Genomic DNA, 10,457 nt, shown 5'->3' with positions numbered 1-10,457 from the left:
GAGTCTGGAAAGGTGTTGTTTGCCCTGTGCTCAATCCCCAGGGCAACAGACCAGCCAGCAGGTGTGTGTGTTGAACAAGGCCATCTCTGGAGTGGAGTGGCTGAAGATGAGTTTTGTTTAAATATTCAAGAAGTCAATCATTCATCAAGCCTGGCTTGGTGCCCAGCTACCCACTGTCTCCATTTGGGAGGGCCTGGACTGGGGGCAGGGAGGGCCGTGGGGCATTTTGTGAGCTTCTTGCATCTCATATAGCTGACAAGTAACTTTTGGGAGCTGGATTATGCAGCCCAACATATGGCAGGCCAGAGATTCAGCAGAAAGATGTGCTGGCCAGTATATAGAGTACAGTGCCCACGAACTGGGTGCCAATGATTTATACAGGAATGTCTGGTTCTACTTAAATACATTTTACAAGGGGACTGAAGCAGTGTCCTGTTTCTAACCAGCGCAGACATTCCTTGGGCACTGTAGTCACAGTCCAGCTCCATGGTTGGGTGCCTGAAGAAAACTGGCTGTGTGAAGAAACCATTTGGGGCATAAATTGGGGTGCAGGTTGTTTTAGAGGGACACAACCACTGGGTGACTAAAACCATGGTTCCCAAGTTCTAGGGGAAGGAGGCTGACCTATAACCGAGGGCATACATGGAATGCATGGAATTGCACAGACTCTGTCACCTGTGCACATGGACTTGCATACATCAGCTCACACACACACAGTTACAACTCCCCATATGCCCAGATCTGCCGCACCCCGTTGCAGTTGGGCACTATGCATGCAAGTGCTCCCCTCCCCAGCCTCCCCCAACCTTCTCTGGCTGGGCCATCCTCCTCCTGCCCCCCCCCCCCCCGGCTTCCCCAGTTGCACTGGGGACTAGTCCCAGCTCCATCATTTAGCGCTCACCTGTGGAGACGTCACACTGTGTGAAAGTTTGGATGGTCAGGCTGATTGAGAACAGCAGTAGGAGCAGACAGAGACCCAGCAGAACCCACCATCTTTTGGCAACCCAGCTGGTCTTCCTGGCTTTGCCCAGGAAGTAGCATGGTGGGATTTGTGTCCTGCGCACTAGTGCTCTGGGCCAGGGGCCTTTTTTCCAGGGAGTACGCAGGCCAACAGTAGAGCCACCAGGAACATAACAAAGTTTAGGGCCAGCTATACCCACTGCCCGAATTTGGCCTGGTTGGTGTATAGTTCCACTAAGGAATTTCACCTGTCTTTGTCTTTCTTTGTGGAAGACATGGGAGTCTTACAGAGCAGGGGGAACTGGAGAGAGGGCCCTGCGTTGCCCTGTGGCCATCAGAGAGGGTGTGACTGCCACTGGAATTTTCCCTAAACCTCAGGTGCCTACCTTCCAAGCCATAGGTGAGGACATTGTCCTGGAAGGGGAATAGGAAAAAGAAGCAGAAGGAAGAGAAGGAGATGGGTATAGATAGGGCCATATGCCATTATGGTGTCCAGCAGTGACCTCATGGAGGGCTCAGGAGGCAAGATGCCACCCTGTGCTCAGATGCCAGCCTGGCAGTCTAGCTGGACAGTGTACAAGGAAGCAACTGGGTCATGGTCTGGGGCGTGAGCTGTGGTCTTGGCTGAGGCCACAGCAGGTGCAGACAGGGTCATGCAGCCTCAGACCTGTTCACACCAGGTCGTAGAGGGACTAGGGGTTAAGCCTGAGCTGGGGTAGGGGCTGGCCCAGGGCAGGCTAGGGTAGGGTTTGAGTTGGACAAGAGCTAAAACCAGGGTCAGATTATCAGACCTTTAAAGGAACAGCTGAAGTCTGGCCAGCCTAGGATCTGACCCTGGCACATGTTTTTGGTGACCAGCCAGTACAGGAGGGGCTTGAAGTAGGTCATAAGGGCCTTTGCAGACACCTTGGTCTGCCTGGCTATCCTCTGGCTGAGTTTGCTTGAACCCAGCTTCAGGACATCCCTGGAAGGGTGGGTATAGCTGTGAGTCTGTGTGGTGGCATCAGCTCTGAGACCCCTCAGTATGCCCAATTCTGGCCCCAGGGCTTTTGATAGCCAGTCCTTTCCTGCAGAGCTCAGCATAGTGGATAACATCACAAGCTTTGAAATAAGACCTACCTGGGTTTGAATTCTGACTCTGTCACTCAGTAACTATGGGACCTTGGGCAGGTAACCTAACCTTTCCGAACCTCAGTTTCCACATGTATGGGTCATAGTAACAATGCATTTCTCCTAGAGCTGTGGTAATGATTAAATAAACACACTGCTGGGAGCATAGCAGACTCGCAATAAATGTTAGCTCTCTACACAGCATAGAGAAATAAGAACTACCATTATTATTTTTATTACCACTACTGTGATGATTACTATTCTCCTGGACTCAGATGGGCATAAAGTCTTGAGACACTGTCTCCCATGAGGGGCACGCTGTCAGTAGGGAGAGGCAGCCTCTCACCCTCTCTGGTCTCACAGGGAGAGTTCGGGAAGATTAGAGAAGTAATGAGCACGGGATGTGCTCTGTGCACACCGCAGTGCAGCACAAATGTCAGCTGTGTCCCAGGGCTTGGTGGCAGGGGGTCAAGCCTTAGGCTAGGTATGGAGGTATGGAGTACGCTGAAGCCAAGGCTCTCGGTGCCTCCACCCCAGGATACCTGGTGGAGGCAGCAGTGAGCATACACTGATCCTTCTCAACTTGTTTCCCAATCTGAATAGCAGAGAGGTGGGGCCTAGGGGCATAGAAGTCAGAATGTGGAGCCTAGACTAACAAGACACAGGTTCAAGACCCAGCAGTGATACTTATGGGCTGCATAACCTCAGGCAATCAACTTAACTTGTCTTAGCCTCAATTTTCTCATCCACAAAGTGGGCCCCATGAATACCTGTCTTTCATGGTGTTGTGGATTAAGTCACATAATGGAGGGAAAGGAGAGCTTTGTTGCTTACAGACACTTGCCCACATCTCTGGGGAAAGAATGAGGTGCGGAAGCTAAAGGTCAGTGGGTCCTTGGCAGAAACCACTGGGGAAGAAATGCAGTTCAGACCCAAGAGAAATGGAGAAGAAAACTCATAAATTAAAAGAAAAAAGCAGAAACCCACAACTAACTTCAGGCAAGAGGATTTCATTAGGTGTCAGGTCCTAGAGAAAAAGGAAGGACCTTGTGGGGGAAACGTTTTGACTACTAGAATCCACCTATTTAGAAAGTCCTTTTGGGGGGCGGGGCAGGACAAGGGGTCTGATCCAAATCCCAGCTGATGGCCCATGTGGGCAGCACTTGAGACTTGCAAAGGTGGCAACCGAGTTCTGCCTGGAGCTCTCGACTCCAAGGTGGTAGCAACAGGACCCATGGACAAGGTCAGGTCCACCCTAGCTGATTAGATGAGGAAGGGGGACTTTGGGAACTTGGATCAAGTCCACTTAGACTTTCTATCTCCAGCAGAACCAGTCCAGAGACTGACTCAGGCAATTACATATAGGAAGAAGGAAGATTAGTCAAAAGTAGAAAAATCAAGTTTTAAGATATAATAGGCAAAAATAAAAAAGCAACCAAGAATCTCACCTTAACCCCTCTCCCATGCAAACACTCACCTACCCCTCCCCTCCACAGCCCAATTTCATGCTGCTCTCATCTCCCCTCCTCAGAGCTCATGCCATCCCTCTTTCTCAGAGACCTCTCCTCTGCCCTCTGCCCAGAAAACAGTGTTCAAAGCCCCAAACCTGTAACTCGGGGCCTAGCCTGGTGTCAGCGCTCTGAACAAAGGTGCACGAGGACCGGTGAGCAGGGATGAGAACTAGTGGCAAGGCCTCTGTGGACTTCGGTGCCAAGTCTGCCCCCCGGGAGCCTTGGGGGGGGAGGGGTGCATTGGGGAGGGAAGTGGTGAGAGTGACTGAGTCAAAAGTCCCACCAATCAAGTGGGATGAAGGTTCGGAGTTAAAAGTGAGTTGATTCATCGAAAACAAATGTCTGCCATTTCTCACATTCCTGCACTGGGGACAGAGATTCCTCCCTGGTCACCCCGCACGAGCCCCTTGCCCTTTGTGCAAGTTTTCCAAAGCCCTTTCCTACTATACCAGCCCCTTTCTTTTCCCTTTTCTTACTTTCTTTCTTTCTTTTTTTTTGTTTAGATTTCACTTATTCATTTTTAGACAGAGGAGAAGGGGGAGAGAGAGATGGAGAGAAACAGCAATGTGTGAGAGAAACATTGATCTGTTGCCTCTCACACTTGCCCCGACCAGGGACCAAACTGGGGGGGACTCCTCGCCCTCCGGGACATCAGACACCCAATCAACTGAGCCACACCGGTCAGGGCTCCTTTCCTGTGTTATGACTATTGGTTTATCCTGTGGCCCGTTGCCCCCTGCTGGATGCAGGGCAGGCTGTGGGCACGTGCACAAGTAAAGGCTTGCTGAATAAATAAATGATGGGCGTTTGGAGACACGGATCCTTATGTTCCTTGAATTCAGAAAAGCCCCAACCTGGGAGTTGACGAGGAAAAAACCCTTGTAGTAGGAAAAGATGGAAAGGCAAATAGCCTGTGGAGACAGTGGACAGGCAAGGTGCAGCCTCCCCTGGAGCAAAGCCAGGGGATCAGCCCTGCAGCTTCATCCGGCCTAATGGTTACTGATGAGATGTGTGGTGGGATCACAAACATGCTCATTCTATTTGCAAAGGATACTAATCCTCTGGAAGAGAGGAATAAAACTTAAGGTGACCCTGACCAATTGGGGATGTGGACCTCTGGAAATCAGTTGAAATTCAATGGGGAAAAGATCATGTCGGTGAATGGAGCCCGGATCTTGAAACCAATAAACTTAGGTTTCACCCACCAGATCTGTATCCTTTGACTCATGGGAGACACTGTACTCTGGAGTCAGTTTGGGGCTTAGAGCACGGCTTTGCCACGTCCTGGATAAGTGACATGCAATCGCATTACCTCTCTTAGCTTCAGTTTCATCATTTGTGAAATGCGGGTAGATAATAATACCCACTCCGCCGTGCTCATGAGCTATTAACGTGAAAGCCACAAGCGCTCATTAGCGAGCCTAGCCCAGAGCAGTCAATGCTTCCCACCATCAGGGCAGCCTCCTGCCCTCCTGCTCCCCCCACCCGACCTGAGGACCAAAATCCAACCCCATAGAGGCAGGAATGGAAAGACTGGGCTAGATATCAGTTCAGGAAAGAAGACTGGAGGGAGGGGGTCAAAGTGGACCACAAGCTGACCAGAGAGAGCACGTCAAGAGGTTGGTGAGAAAGCAACCTAGATCAGCCTGGGAATCGGATCCAGGCACCTCCAAGAAGAGGTGGGAAAGGCAGGGTGCACCCAAAGGTGCACCAAATGCTGCCAAGGGGATAGGCATGCGTCTTGCAAGCAAAGAATAAGGGGGTTCAGATAGAAGCCTGAAGGCTGAGGCCGGGCTCCCTCTCGACTCCATCTGGGGCAGTTTGATTTATTGGCATGTGCAAGTGAGTGTGCCTTCATGTGAGAGTGTGTGTGAGTGCCTGTGTTTGAGAGTGATTGTGTACGTGTATGCGTGTGTATCTGTGTGTGTGTGGGCATGTGTATGGGTTAGCAGGAAGGGCTAAACAGTCTCCCTGACCAGGAGGGGCTACATGAGAGAAAATGGCCTTTGGTCGCTGTAGAAAAGATTGCAGTCTGACATGAGGAAGAACTTCCATTAGCATATAAACTCTTCTCACAGTGTCTAGGGTGCCGGGTGAGGAGAGAGGCACTCACCCTAGGGGCTTCCCAGCCATATCAGAGTTACGATATCACGCAGGTGCAGGGGAGTCACATGGTTCGAGGCCTCGCACAGCGCTTTGTGCACTGGAACCGAAGCACAGGTTGAGGGAGTGCCTGGGCAGAGGAGGGTGAGGGCAGGCTGGCGAGTGGGTGCCAGGGAGGGAAGCCCAGAGCCACCTGGAGCTGGTCAGCTCTGATACCAGTGACCACGAGGGCCTGGTCAGCAGGTGCAGCCCGAGTCGAGCTCCCTGGGCCAGGTCCCACCACAGGCTGGCCCTCGGCTATGGCAAGGCCTCTTCTCCTCGGCCTCTGAACCAACCCTTGCCCCCTCTTTCCTGCCCTCCTCTCAGAGACAGCAGAGGTGCTTTCAAGATGCCCATCAGCTCTGCTCCACCCAGGATCTAGTGCCAAAGCCCAAAGGATTCCCGTGCCTGGACTCCCGAAGGCTGTGTGACCTGATGGTAGGAGGTGGGTGGGGAAGGGCATTGGAATCTGGGGCCTTCCTGGAAGTCAGCCTGGTTCCCATGCCCCAAGCCCCAACTCCCCAAGCTGGTCCTGCTGGCCAGGCCCAGACCTTTACCGTAAGCAGGGCACATTGGCAGAGATGTGGATATTGGCACCTGGATCAAAGTCATCCTCTGTCCTAGGGATGGAGGGGCCCAGACCCTGGTGTGTCAGTCTGGTGGAGAGAGAAAACCGGGGACTCAAGGATGCCACCTGGGGGACGCTCAGCTTTGTTTTGAAGCACAGCTATCAAAACTGGGCCTGGCATGCAGAGGACACTTAACACACTTTTATTTATTAAATATGTGAGTTGAAAACCCATGGGACTGGGAAACAGAATAATGTAATAACAGTAGTTAACACTGACTAAGCACTTCTTCGGTGTTAGGGACACTCAACACTGTCCTGGTCTTGGAGACACAGGAGGGGACCAGCTAGGCAAGGTCCCTATTTGCATCCTGATGAGGGAGGCTGGTTTAGACCAGTCCACAAGGTTACTCCATCCAGCAAGCAGTTCCAGACAGAAGGCAGTCACTCCCTGTGGCACAGCACTGCTATTATTCCCATTCCACAGATGAGCAGACCGAGCATTAGAGATCCGCGAACTGGGGGCAGGACATAGAACCAGGCACTGGCAGATTGCTCTCACTCTCAGGGCCAGGTCTGGTTTTGCCCCTCTGAACCATGTGACTGTGCTTAATTGTCACCGAGCCTTGTTGTGAATGGGGGTCTGTAAAATGTGGTCAAAATGACCCCTCGCTGGTATGAGACCAAGTCTCCAAAAAGACTCGCCGTTTGTTGGCTCACTAGGGACCTCTGGATCATCCTCTGAGTTGACACAGAATTGGGAGTCTCCGCTCCCGGTGGACAGGGTCTTGTTCAAGGCCCAGAGCATTGCCACCCCTCTCCCTCAGCCCCCATATTCATCTTTCAGGGGGTGGTGGGTGTGTCCACAGAAGAAGGAACAGGAGGACCCTTGCAGGAGCCTCAGATGGCTGATAGGGCGTGTGTCCTTGGAGAGGGACAAGGTCAAGACTCTGCCAGCTCCAGTGGTGAGAGCTGGTCCTGAATGGGAGCAGGGGTGGGAGGGGGAAAGGATGAAGGCTTGCGTGCCCGCTCTGCCACCCCAGGGCTGCTGTGTGGCTGTCGGGCACACGTTCTTCCTCTGTGAATGACTGAGGGTTGTAAAGCTTCAAAGAACCCCAAGGGCCTGTGCAGAGCTAGCAGTCCCTTCATAGTCGCCCCAAACGTCATACTGTGGCCAGCAAACTGGAGGCGGTCAGCCTGAGGCCTGGTGGAGACGGGAAAGCCCCAGGGAAGCAGAGGGCACCCAGAGCAGGCCCATGCCATGGACCCACCCCCAGCACCAGCCCCACCAGCTGGTCCGGGTAACTTCCCACCAGTCTCCGCTTCCTTCCTTCCTCAGAGGAAGCTCTGGCCCTGCCCCACCAACCTCCCTCCTGCCTCAGACACTCTGTATCCCCACCAGCTGGCCCATCCACCTCTAGGGTGGGAGCATGTGCCTGGAGACCTGGGGGCTCCCTTCATTACTTCCTGGAGCTTGTCCTCGGGCAGGGCCACCTTGCCTATGTCTGCAGCTTACTCAGCATGCACTTGACAGCCGGGTACTGGAACCTGGCGCTCTTCAATAGGCAGCCCGGGTGCCAAAGTACTGCATGTGCTGGGGCCAGGGCCTCCTTGCCTCCTTGTGCAGCTGGACGGAGGGTCACCATATTTGTCATGGGAGGTTAGGAGAGGGAGAAAGAGTCCCACATTGACCTCCAGAGCCACAGGTCCCAACCTCCTCCAAAGCTCATTTTAAGGGTTTAGAATCAATCATCAGACCCCTAACAGCAAGTAGGAGATTTTTACAAATGGGAAAGCAGCAAGAGATCTTGGCCCAGAGAACATTTAGTGTCACCAAGGGGCGTGGAGCCTGCAGTCCGCTTTGACATATACTTTGAGACTTCTCTCTTTCCTCTGGTCCGGACAGGGGGCAAAGGTGTGGATCCCCACTCACACCTCATCCTGCCACGGCCCCTGAGAAGAGCAAGGGGAGGAGGGGCTGGGAGGTAACTGGCACCACACCACCTGCTCCCGACTTGTTGGGTGGTGTTGGTGACAGAGTTCCAGGTAGCCTCCAGGAACTGGTTCCACACAGTCTGGGCTGCGTGCTCATAAAAGTGCAGCAACGACCACCACAGTGTCACTGTGGAGCTTGTCTGCAGAGAGAGAGGTGGGCACCCCGCTGTCCTGGGAGCAGCCTCTCCTCGCCTGGTCCCCTCGTCTGGTCCCGGGCACCTGCAGATCCCAGCCCCATCTGAGCCCTGTGCACATTAGGTTCTGAGCCGTGGCAAGAGCTGCCCGCAACAGAAGAACTCAAGTAGGGCAGGCCCAGGGCGAGTCCATCCTGTGCCTGTGACCAAGAGAACAAGAAAGCTGGGCGAGGCTATAAACCAGTCACGACCTGGCTCCACATTGTGACATCAGGGGCTAAAAGGTCAGCTAAGGAATGCTGGAGCTGGAAAGTCCCACCCACCTTCTGGTTCGACTGTCCCCATTTTACAGTGGGGGAGACGGAGATCCAGAATGGTGAAACTCTGTGACCTGGGTCGCAGAGCTAGGTAGCGGCAGAGCCAAGAGAACCAGGGCTCCTGAGTTTTAGGCCAGAGCCTGTTCCACTGTACTTGGGCACTTCTCCCTGGCACTGGAGGGCCCCTTGGGCCTTGGCCAGGGATTGGTGAGACTCCTCCCTCCACAGGCCGGGACCACACAGGTGGATGGGGTGACTGACAGATGGGTGGGAGTGGCATCTTGGAGTCTCTGGGGTGTGGAAGCATAGTTATCTCTCCAAGTTCTTCTGACCTGACCTCCTGTGTTCCCACTGGCCTTTTACTCTGTTATGGGATGGCGTGTGGTCACCCTCCGGGCCTCGTAGAACTTTCCTCCCTTTTCCTTGTCCTCACACTTGTGGCCCCAGGGAGAGCCTGGTATTGTGAGTTTGTAGTCAGGAGTCAGGAAAGGTGGAGGGCGCTGGGAAGTCTGGGGAGGGGTGGCAGCACCCCCCATTCAGGGGGTGTGTCCATGAGCCCCTGAGCCTGGCTTGAGCACCAGCTGCTGGGACCCCAGCTCTCTGCTGGCCTTCGGTGACTGCCCAGGGCCCTGACACACACCGTCTGGGTAGAGCAGCCCTATCTATCTCACCCTGGGGCTCCTTCTTCAGGCTCCCTTCCCTCCACACCCAGAAGGGGCCCGCTTCACTCACTTGCCTCAGGCCAAAGCCCCCCACAGCCTCACACCCCTTCCCCTGAGCTGACATCCTTACCAGAGACACTGATGAAACAACCCTCCAGATAGGATCTCTTAGAATCAAAATGCATTTGAAACAGAAGGAAAAAATCAGTGACACTTCTGGTTAAACTGTCTGACTGAACTCAGGGAAGTCCCTCCTCCTGCTTCAAGAATATAGACAACGGCCCTGGCTGGTATAGCTCAGTGGATTGAGCACAGGCCTTCGAACCAGAGGATCTCGGTTCGATTCCCAGTCAGGGCACATGCCTGGGTTGCAGGCTGGTTCCCTGCAGGCGAGCCTCCAGCAGGGGATGCATGAAAGGCAACCATACATTGATGTTTCTCTCCCTCTCTCCTTACCCTCTAAAGATAAATAAATAAATAAAGTAAAAAAAAAGAATATAGACAACGTAACAAAACATCGCACTGTTTTGGTAACTGTAGTTGCCGTGGCGTACACTGCACCCCAGGACTTGTCTGTCTTGTAACTAGAAGTTCATGCCTCCTGACCACCTTCGCCCACTTCACCTACCCTCTCACCTTCCACTTCTGGCAACTACCAATCTCTTCTCTGTCATCTATAAGGTTTTTTTTTTTAACTCCACGTATAAGTGAAATCACATAGTATTTGTCTTTCTCTGTATGACTCATTTTATTTATGATAATGTCCTCAGCCCATTTATCAAATGTCAAGATTTCCTTCTTTTTTAGGGCTGAATTATATATATTTGTGTGTGTATATATATATGTCTGTGTGGGTGTATATATATATATATATATGTATGTATAGTCACATTTTCATTATCCATTTGCCCATCAATGTGGGGGTTGAGAGGGGGTGGGGAGGTCAGAGAAACTGTAGAGCAACCATAACCTCCTTTGGCCCCTGTACGTGAGAAAAAGCTGATCACCTAGGAGACGATGCTTGGCAGGCACAGCATAGGGACAGGCTTGACATTAGG

The sequence above is a fragment of the Sturnira hondurensis genome, unplaced genomic scaffold (assembly GCF_014824575.4).
Source record: "Sturnira hondurensis isolate 20B ecotype Veracruz unplaced genomic scaffold, ASM1482457v3 Scaffold0018728, whole genome shotgun sequence".
Lineage (NCBI taxonomy): Eukaryota > Metazoa > Chordata > Mammalia > Chiroptera > Phyllostomidae > Sturnira > Sturnira hondurensis.
This window is presented reverse-complemented; position numbering follows the sequence as displayed.